Source organism: Dermacentor andersoni, chromosome 3, assembly GCF_023375885.2.
Source record: "Dermacentor andersoni chromosome 3, qqDerAnde1_hic_scaffold, whole genome shotgun sequence".
In the NCBI taxonomy this organism is placed as follows: domain Eukaryota; kingdom Metazoa; phylum Arthropoda; class Arachnida; order Ixodida; family Ixodidae; genus Dermacentor; species Dermacentor andersoni.
Genome location: NC_092816.1, coordinates 70,618,889 through 70,628,948, shown reverse-complemented (window position 1 = coordinate 70,628,948; position 10,060 = coordinate 70,618,889). Strand labels below are relative to the sequence as shown.

Genomic DNA, 10,060 nt, shown 5'->3' with positions numbered 1-10,060 from the left:
ACACCAAGAAAATATAAAAACAGGAAAAAAATCCGTGTCTGTGTCAGCGATGCGGTTTCATTTCCCTTGGCTTTGTCATCAGCTTAGTGTATACATTTATGCAAAGGATGTTTCGTAGTGAGCAAAGTTCATGCGTTACTGGCGGCGTATTTCATTTGGCTTATTTATGGCCTTCACTCTCTTGCGGCGAACCCAGAACGACAGCCATCTCAGTCTGACAGGATAAGACAAAAAAATCACAAATCAGCGCCGGTAATCCGCAAATGCTGCAGAAGTAACTGCATAGCCTCCCGAAATCCAGTGTGCCTGACCGATTGATGAGCTGGACTCCTACACGTGGAGCGTCTTTTACGAAGCAATGTGAACAGCCTCCGAGTCGCAAGAACATTTCACTTACGTAAATTAAAAGAGAAATGTAAAGAACAGGATGGATTTGACCCAATAGCACTCCTGAATTTGTGGAGCAGAGAAACGTACAGAAATCTGTTCAATGTTGACCAGGACAGAATATCAGATTCGGAAGATTTCACGAGGAGCTTGATGATCTAGCGAGTTGTAGCCAATTATTTCAGTGGTCATATACAATCATGAGCCATTTCCCTGTGTGAATGTGGATCCCCGGGGAAGCTGTTTAGCACACGGAACAGAGGTGACAAAGAATTTGATATCGGTCCACCGGTCGAAACTGTTGAAATTACAGACTGGTTCTGTTTAACTTGCAGCATCACTGAAGTTCTCTACGTTTGAAAGGTAACCTGCGGAATTTATCTGCATATATATAGTCATATCATAAGAAGCCAACAAACATTAACACCGAGGACAACATATGGGAAATTACTTCTGCTTAATAAATGAAACAAAGAAACGATAAATTAATGGAAATTAAAGTGGATGAAAAAACAACTTGCCAGATGTGGGAACCGAACCCACAACCTTCGTGTTTCGCGTGCGATGCTCTACCAATTGAGCTACCGCGGCGCTGTTTTCCCGTCCACTTTCTTGGGTATTTATGTGTCCTTGTAGAAACCTGGGAGTGTTAGCCAGCGCCACCACTCACAGACTTTGGCGGCGGACGTGGAACGTCCTTTTTGCCGCAGGCGTCACGAAAACGTGATCTTTTTGGGTGAAGGCAACTGGTCAATAAAGCCACATATGCTACCTGAAGGCATCAATGTTGCCGGATTCGAGAGCCTCGTTATGTAATCAATCAGAAAAGGGGGTTAACCCCTCGGTTAACCCCCTTTCTTCTCGTTATATATATATATATATATATATATATATATATATATATATATATATATATATATATATATATATATATATATATATGTATATAAATTTTGGGAGTAAGGTGAAGGCATTGTGGATCCCCATCCCTCAAAGATCCCTCACAGATCCCTCAAAGATTTACTATTTTGGCTTTCTTTAGTTTCGCGCGAGTTGTATCAATAACACAGTAAAAAAAAATTATGTTGTTACAAAAACCAAAAGCTGTGTTAAAAAACCAAAAGCCGTTCCAAAGCCGTGTTACAAAACTTATAACTTGAGATGCCTTCCTGGCAATATGATTTATCTGTCTGTTCAATCTCAATAATCCAGCTGTATCAATCACGCAGTAAAAAAAAAGGATTGAGGTCAATGGTATCGCATCCACGTATGAAGGCAATGAATGTACGCCATAACATTTTCAAAATAAAATTTGCGTGCTTAAAAGCGCAATGCAGGATGACTTCTTCGTTGTTGATTGGATTTCTGATTGGATGTCTGTATTGCGATGATTAGAGTAGAGATGACTGAGAGTACAAATTACTGGTAAATCTGAAGAGCCATTGTTTGGTCGTAGCCGTCACCTCTAGCAGTCAACGTGGCCACGTACTTAAGGAGGGAGTGCGATTTGCGTCGTACAGGTTTAACGGCAGGACGCCAAGAGATGCGATCATCCACAATTAACCCCAAATGACGGTGTTTTCGCACCCAGTTTATAGGGGTTTCTTCAAGCTACAGTCGGCTCATTGTTCGACGAGTGCGTTGTTTAGGGCGATATGCTATTGAAGCGGACCTAGCAGGAGATATGTGCAGACCACCTTCACCCAAGTACTCCGAAGTCACTTTTAGAGCTCTTTGCAAGCTTGCACGACGCCGCGGACCAAGGTGCGAAGGGTCGCTTATCCACAGAGCAATGCCATCTGCATAGACAGCTACGCTCATAAGGAAGTCACTGCCCCGAGGCGAAGGACTTGGAGGCGCGGCGAGTGCGCTGTTAAACAAAAGCGGCGATAAAACGTTGGCCTGTGGGAAACCGCACTTCACCATTTCGGTATTCACTAGTTACTCCTCTGACACGCACTTTCATCCGGCGCTCCGATAGAAAATTATGCACAAAGCGGAGCAGATAAACCGAAATTCCCGCGGTTGCAAGAGCGGAAATAATCGCCTTATACGGAACTGAATCGAAAGCTTGCTGTATGTCTAAGAAGAGCATGTAGGCGGAATGCTTGTTTTCTTTAGCAAATTCGAGTGCTGAGACAAGGTCTCATATGCTGTCCAGAGCCGAACGGCGGCGACGAAAGCCACTCATGACATCAGGGAAAAAATTCAGCTCCTCTAGCCTGACATCTAAGCGAAACAAGACCATTCGCTCCATTAACTTGATGATGTTTGAAGTTAGGGATATTGGTCGGTAGGACTTGAGGTGCCTTGCCGGACGCCCGGGCTTTAAAAGTGGTATCACCATGGACGATTTTAATTCCGCAGCGATTACACCGGTTGTCCATACTTCTCTACACTCGTCCAATATACGGTCATGAAAACTCTTATCAACGTTCCGCAATGCTTGATACGTCACACCATCTTCGCCTGGAGCAGTGCGGCGTTTGGAGAGGCTCAGCGCGTGTCGCAGCTCCTCAAGAGTGAAATCTGCCTCTTCCATCTGGCAGGCTGGACCGTAGCAAGCGGTTATGGTGCTGTGACCTGTCAAAGAAGGAAGGTTGCCATTTGTGGTGTCACTGGAGGCAGGAAAGACTAAAATGTCTGGAAATACCTCCGCTATAACTTTTGATGACTGGCCAGTCACTATGCACAATGCAGCCGCAGGATCCTTGTGAATTTCAGGAGTGCGGAGAGTCTTCACTATGCGCCGCATACTTCCATAACCACTTCCAGTATGCAGTGAACTACATAAGGCTTCCGAGCTCTTGCGACGAAGCTGTGTTGTATGCCACCGTATGGCTGCATCAATGTCATTATACATAGTGCAGTCGGTGCGTCGTTTAGAGCGCTGTGCCCGCCTATAAGCGCGCCGTCGACATGCGTGGAGCCGCAAAAGCTTTAGATCTTTAGGGCAAAAATATGCAATCAAGAAGTATTTCCATTTCATTCTGCGTTTTTGGGCACCCAACGGAAGACGTTTGTGTGCGTTTCCTGTGCCAAATAAATTGAGAAACTTTGGGATTAAGAAGAAAGCATTGTAGATCAGCATCTCTGCAAAGAGCCTTCGATTTACTACTTAAGTTTCTTTAGTTTGAAGCGAGTTGTATCGATAACCCGGTACAAAAAGATCGAGGTCAATGGTATCGCATCGACATATGAAAGCAATGAATATACATCTTAAAATTTTCAAAATGAAATTCGCGTGCTTAAAATCGCAATAATGGATGAGTTCTTCGTTGTTGATTGGATTTCTGATTGGATGTCTTTGTATAGCGGTGATAGTGCCATGCGCGGCGGATCGGCGCTGCGGTTTGTCAAGTTATGCTTTCGCTATGATTTTCTTTTTTCTTTTTCACTGGCTGAATCAAACTAGTGTTCTGGTGCACTAGCTGTTTCAAGACCCGTGAACTGTTCCCAAGGACTCTTCCTTTAATGCCTCTGTGTATCGCTATGGCTTTATTCTTCGCAAATAGTTCTTTTTTTTTTCACAGACGTCGACCGAGAGAAGCACCCAGTGTCTCTACAACAGGGCGATTTCTCCCTACATTGGTTTAAAAATAAAGAAGTAGTAGTTTCCCAGCTAGACCACAGAACGATAAAAAGAAAGGTATTTTACGCTGATATGTTTTCCTGATTTCTCTGCTACTAGCTCATAATATTAGGACCTTAAGATTTGTATCTTCAACTAAATTATTTAGCACTTCGCTGCAAAACGTACATTGCCCACAACAATGACTGGCGTGCACGCGCGTGCAGCAAAACGATGTCATCTGCAGCGAGCACTGGCAGCGATGCATTGTACATCGAAGTTGGCACTCAGTATCACGATCCACGGTCGCCTCGTGCATCATCACGGAAAACTACAATGTCATACAAGGCAGTGCAGTGGCTTGTTGTTCTTTCGCGGAGCCATGAAGTTCCGCTAGCGGAAGTGGTCGGCGGCAATACCATGAGCTATGAGAGCCCTGGTATAACAGAAACTATGGTCTATACAAGGTGCGCGAGCTGACGTGGCCGCACGGACAGCGTTTAATGCAGGATAGGCTCGCTATGGAGAAACGCTTCCTTCGATGGAACCACAAACTCATTCCTCTATTCTGGTTCGCTACATTATTTTCACTCACAATACACGTCGTCAGAAAGCTGGTCTATCAACTGTAGGTGAACCACTGACTTGCCTCTAGAAATTAAATCATACTACGTTAATACGCGGAGCCGCAAAAGCTTTAGATCTTAAGGGCAAAAATATGCAATCAAGAAGTAATGAACGACAACCTCATGGGCATCATTAAGGAGTGCGCAATAGAAGTCGGTGGTAACGCCGTTAGACAGGAAACCAGTAAGCTATCGCAGGAGACGAAAGATCTGATCAAGAAACGCCAATGTATGAAAGCCTCTAATCCTACAGCTAGAATAGAACTGGCAGAACTTTCTAAGTTAATCAACAAGCGTAAGACAGCGGACATCAGGAACTATAATATGGATAGAATTGAACAGGCTCTCAGGAACGGAGGAAGCCTAAAAACAGTGAAGAAGAAACTAGGAATAGGCAAGAATCAGATGTGCGCGTTAAGAGACAAAGCCGGCAATATCGTTACTAATATGGATGAGATAGTTCAAGTGGCTGAGGAGTTCTATAGAGATTTATACAGTACCAGTGGCACCCACGACGATAGTGGAAGAGAGAATAGCCTAGAGGAATTCGAAATCCCACAGGTAACGCCAGAAGAAGTAAAGAAAGCCTTAGGAGCTATGCAAAGGGGGAAGGCAGCTGGGGAGGATCAGGTAACAGCAGATTTGTTGAAGGATGGTGGTCAGATTGTTCTAGAGAAACTGGCCACCCTGTATACGCAATGCCTCATAACCTCGAGCGTACCGGAATCTTGGAAGAACGCTAACATAATCCTAATCCATAAGAAAGGGGACGCCAAAGACTTGAAAAATTATAGACCGATCAGCTTACTGTCCGTTGCCTACAAAGTATTTACTAAGGTAATCGCAAATAGAATCAGGAACACCTTAGACTTCTGTCAACCAAAGGACCAGGCAGGATTCCGTAAAGGCTACTCAACAATAGACCATATTCACACTATCAATCAAGTGATAGAGAAATGTGCAGAATATAACCAACCCTTATATATAGCTTTCATTGATTACGAGAAAGCGTTTGATTCAGTCGAAACCTCAGCAGTGATGGAGGCATTACGGAATCAGGGTGTAGATGAGCCATATGTAAAAATACTGGAAGATATCTATAGCGGCTCCACAGCCACCGTAGTCCTCCACAAAGAAAGCAACAAAATCCCTATAAAGAAAGGCGTCAGACAGGGAGATACGATATCTCCAATGCTATTCACAGCATGTTTACAGGAGGTATTCAGAGGCCTGGAGTGGGAAGAATTGGGGATAAAAGTTGATGGAGAATACCTTAGCAACTTGCGATTCGCTGATGATATTGCCTTGCTTAGTAACTCAGGAGACCAATTGCAATGCATGCTCACTGACCTGGAGAGGCAAAGCAGAAGGGTGGGTCTGAAAATTAATCTGCAGAAAACTAAAGTACTGTTTAACAGTCTCGGAAGAGAACAGCAGTTTACGATAGGTAGCGAAACACTGGAAGTGGTAAGGGAATACATCTACTTAGGGCAGGTAGTGACCACGGATCCGGATCATGAGACTGAAATAACCAGAAGAATAAGAATCGGTTGGGGTGCGTTTGGCAGGCATTCTCAAATCATGAACAGTAGGTTGCCACTATCCCTCAAAAGGGATAGCAAAAGTACAACAGCTGTGTGTTACCAGTACTCACATATGGGGCAGAAACCTGGAGGCTTACGAAAAGGGTTCTGCTGAAATTGAGGACGACGCAACGAGCTATGGAAAGAAGAATGATGGGTGTAACGCTAAGGGATAAGAAAAGAGCAGATTGGGTGAGGCAACAAACGCGGGTAAACGACATCTTAGTTGAAATCAAGAAAAAGAAATGGGCATGGGCCGGACATGTAATGAGGAGGGAAGATAACCGATGGTCACTAAGAGCTACCGACTGGATTCCAAGGGAAGGGAAGCGTAGCAGGGGGCGGCAGAAAGTTAGGTGGGCAGATGACATTAAGACGTTTGCAGGGACAACATGGCCACAATTAGTACATGACCGGGGTAGTTGGAGAAGTATGGGAGAGGCCTTTGCCCTGCAGTGGGCGTAACTAGGCTGATGATGATGATGATGATGATGACGTTAATACTCCCGCCTTTCAAAACTGGTAAAGAGTTTTCACAAAAGTGCGCTAAAGACGAAGACGAAAGGAGCACATACGACAGCACGGGCACTGGTCCTCTCGTATGTGCTCCTTTCTTCTTCGTCTTTAGCGCGCTTTTCTCAAAACTCAAGATGACTGAAGTCACCCAAATCACGGTATTGTTGGCAAACAGTGATCGAACAAAGGACGTTCGTGGAGCAAACGTTTCGACAAGAGCCTTGCCTTCGTCAATGTAATAATTGCCTTCTTTGACGTTTATACACTTCACGCTCCTTCACCACCATCAGGTAAGAGAATAAGTGAGTGCGTAAGGAGAATGAAGCATTCGCAATATTATAAAAAAAGGAGTCTTTCGTTCTATTAGAGATGCAAGACGGGGAGTAAAATGCAAGAGCTGGAGTAAAAGGGATTGTGTTAACGTTTCTTCCAAGAAGTAGGGGCGACGAAGAAGGAAACGTATTTTCGTGTGTGCGCAGGTGTTGCCAATGCTGATGGCTCAGTTTTCTCAGAAGGTTTAAAACGGTTGCGCAATCCCCGTTTCCTCTTCTCATGTTACCGCAATTCTGTTTATCGTTTTGCTTTCTCTCATTCTACTTTAGGCACCCGCGTCTTCTTTTCACCACCTGTTGATTAGGGAGGTTGAGTTATGTTATCAAGGGAATCAGTTGTTTCCCTGACGACGCCAAGTGTACATCTCCAGAAGAAAGTTGATGCCAGTGACATTCTTTGCTCGACCACTGTTCATCGCTCCATTCCCTCTTGTGATTTCTTAGATTGTTCGACATTCAAAAGCAACGAGTAATACAATCACCTAGCAGGACACAACAAGGCAAAACAACTCATCTTTATTTATTTATTTACTCATTTCTTTCTTTTTCTCTTTCTTTCTTTCTTTATCTTTATTCAAGGCAAGTTACACAGGAAATTGCCTTGAATTGGATGACAAAAGGCATACGGTGCCTGACAAGGCCATGCTACCCTTGCAGCAGCGCACCAATGAGGCAGACATAAGCAAAACAAACACTTCCAAAATAAAAAAAAAGCACTGTTCTAGTGTAAGGATGCAAAAACAAGAAATGATTGCATTTTTATACAAATCAAAGATAATAAATGTTGCAGACAGTAGGAAAAGAACTCGCAGATTACACAAAAGTCAGAAATATGAGGACAGACCGGAAGTGATATAACGAATACAGAAGACCATTTATACTATCAGCGGAGTACGTTTCATTGGCAGTTTGATGCGGCATCAAACAATTTTTTTTCAGGGTTTGTTCATATTGTAGGATGGTTGCTCCTTTATTTATAGCACCTAAAATAATTTACCTGGTTACGATACTTCCTTCGTAAACATTTTGTACATATTCAAGTAATGCTATACTAATTAACTCATCAAAGAGCAACGTATCACATAAAAGAAACTGCGAAAAAAAACTGAACATCGTGCAGGCATTGACAAAGAAAACGTAAAACTTTTGTCGCCGACTTGCATGCTTGTTTTTCGTCAGCTCCGGAAGATGGCGCCACGCGTTACGCCGGCCACCTAGACGGCTATGGAAAGCCCGGGACGCGTTGCCTTGACAACGAACCGGTGTCCGATCCATCCGCTGCCGGGACGGGCTGCTAGGTCCATAAGAGAACCACACGTGACCCAGGAGCTTTGGCAGTTGCGTTCGGGTCAGCCGGTGCGAAGGTACGCACATGGAGCGCTCGACCAGCGCTAACAGGCTGTCGGAACTCGAAGCCGACAGCCGCGCGTCTTCTTCAACGCTAATACAAGTCGAGACGGACGTCTGGAGAGCTCTGTAGGATAATTAATGCCGTCATTATCAAGCTGCATCGTCACGTCGTTTATTCATAGTTTCGAGAAGACTTACGAAACATGAAGGTGGGCCGTTGCTGCACCTTCGGAGTCATTCAATACGGTTGGTGTGGCTACGTGTCTGCGTTCGCGTAGTTTGCAAGAGGAAAGACCCGTTCGTCGACTTGCGAGACCTCGCACTGTCAACCATCGATCTTTGTGTTGCGAGATTTTTGTGTCGTTTAAGGACCAAATAGTTGAATTGGACCTGAGAGTCGACGCAAGCTTTGTGAGCTTCGGTCCCTCGGTTGCTCCATGACATTGACTACAACAAACTTTATCGTTGTTACCGGAAAGACGCGATGCTTTTCCACTCAAGGAGGAACCTAAAGATCGTCACACTTTTCGGAACTTTCAACAGGTAAGAATACTGACATACGGCATACTATATATGTGTACATTAAACAGCTGTGAGTTTTCACCAATGCTTTTCAAATAATAAATAGACGAACAAAACAATTTTCAAGGGTATCACGAAAATTGACTAGCACAAAGATTTCTGCTCAGTGTTAAAATGGTTTGCTTCTTTACCATCATTTTCACACTTCGAAATATTTAGTTTATACCATTCTTACTCATCACTGTTTCCGAAATAATTCTGTGAATTGTCGACATTGTTCAAGTAAACTGTGCGGCCATATAAAGCAGAATAGGGCTTCCAAGATCCTTGAACAAAACAAGATTTTGTAAGATGCACTCTCCATGGAATACGTTATGAAACATCAGAACTGATTTTATTTCAGCTTGGTTTATGAATCATTCTTGTCGATGCAACATCTTGTCACCGATGTAGCATTCAAATAATTTATAGTTCTAAACGCGATGGCGCATTTATAGAAATAAGCACCCTGTAAAGCGTGCTTTGCCTGTACGACAACTACGCCCTGCTACAAAGCTTTAGGTATGATGGAAATACATTTTAATATCGTCGTTACAAGAAGGAACGGAACTCCAGCAGGAAATGCAACAGTATTACCTAGTTCTCTCTCTATATTACATGTAAAAATGGCTTTTTTTTTTTAAATTAGCACATATGTGCTTTTATATTCAAAAATAAGCTGGCCCAAGTTCTCGTGCAATAAAATTTCGCCACGACGTTTACGAGAGAACTAATCATTGGTTGCGAGTTTCATTCATTGCCGAAGTTGTCACGCTTTGATGGGAGCGGTACGTAGAAAGAATCGCGTATGCTGATTTTATTGATTACTGAAGACTGTAGCTTGTGGCAGTTAATACGAAACTCAGCGCTATAGATTCGATATTCGCTTAATTGACCATTGAAATAACTTTATAAATTAATGGATTGGTGACTGCCACAATAAACAATCGATGCATATTCTTTTAATGTATCACTGACCACTCACAAAACTCATATGACACCCAAGCACTGCACGGTCACTGCCAGAATGCCCTGGAAATAGGGAAGCGTTGCTGAGAAATTCATTCCAGTTCAGCTAAGACAAGTGCAAATCTAGAACGTGCTCCTCGTCTGGCCCCGTCCCGTTGTCGTTTC

At 43.6% G+C, this 10,060-nt stretch overlaps 1 protein-coding gene across 1 annotated transcript in view; it reads left to right on the top strand.

Moving 5' to 3' along the window:
- Nucleotides 1-8,118: 8,118 nt before the first annotated feature.
- The window catches only part of LOC126543470 (uncharacterized), a 38,273-nt gene continuing 36,331 nt past the window's right edge, over nucleotides 8,119-10,060 (top strand). Inside the window, exon 1 of the mRNA XM_050190590.3 lies at nucleotides 8,119-8,908. The gene's annotated coding sequence lies outside the window, so the exon portion shown is untranslated. The remainder of the gene's footprint in view (nucleotides 8,909-10,060) is intronic.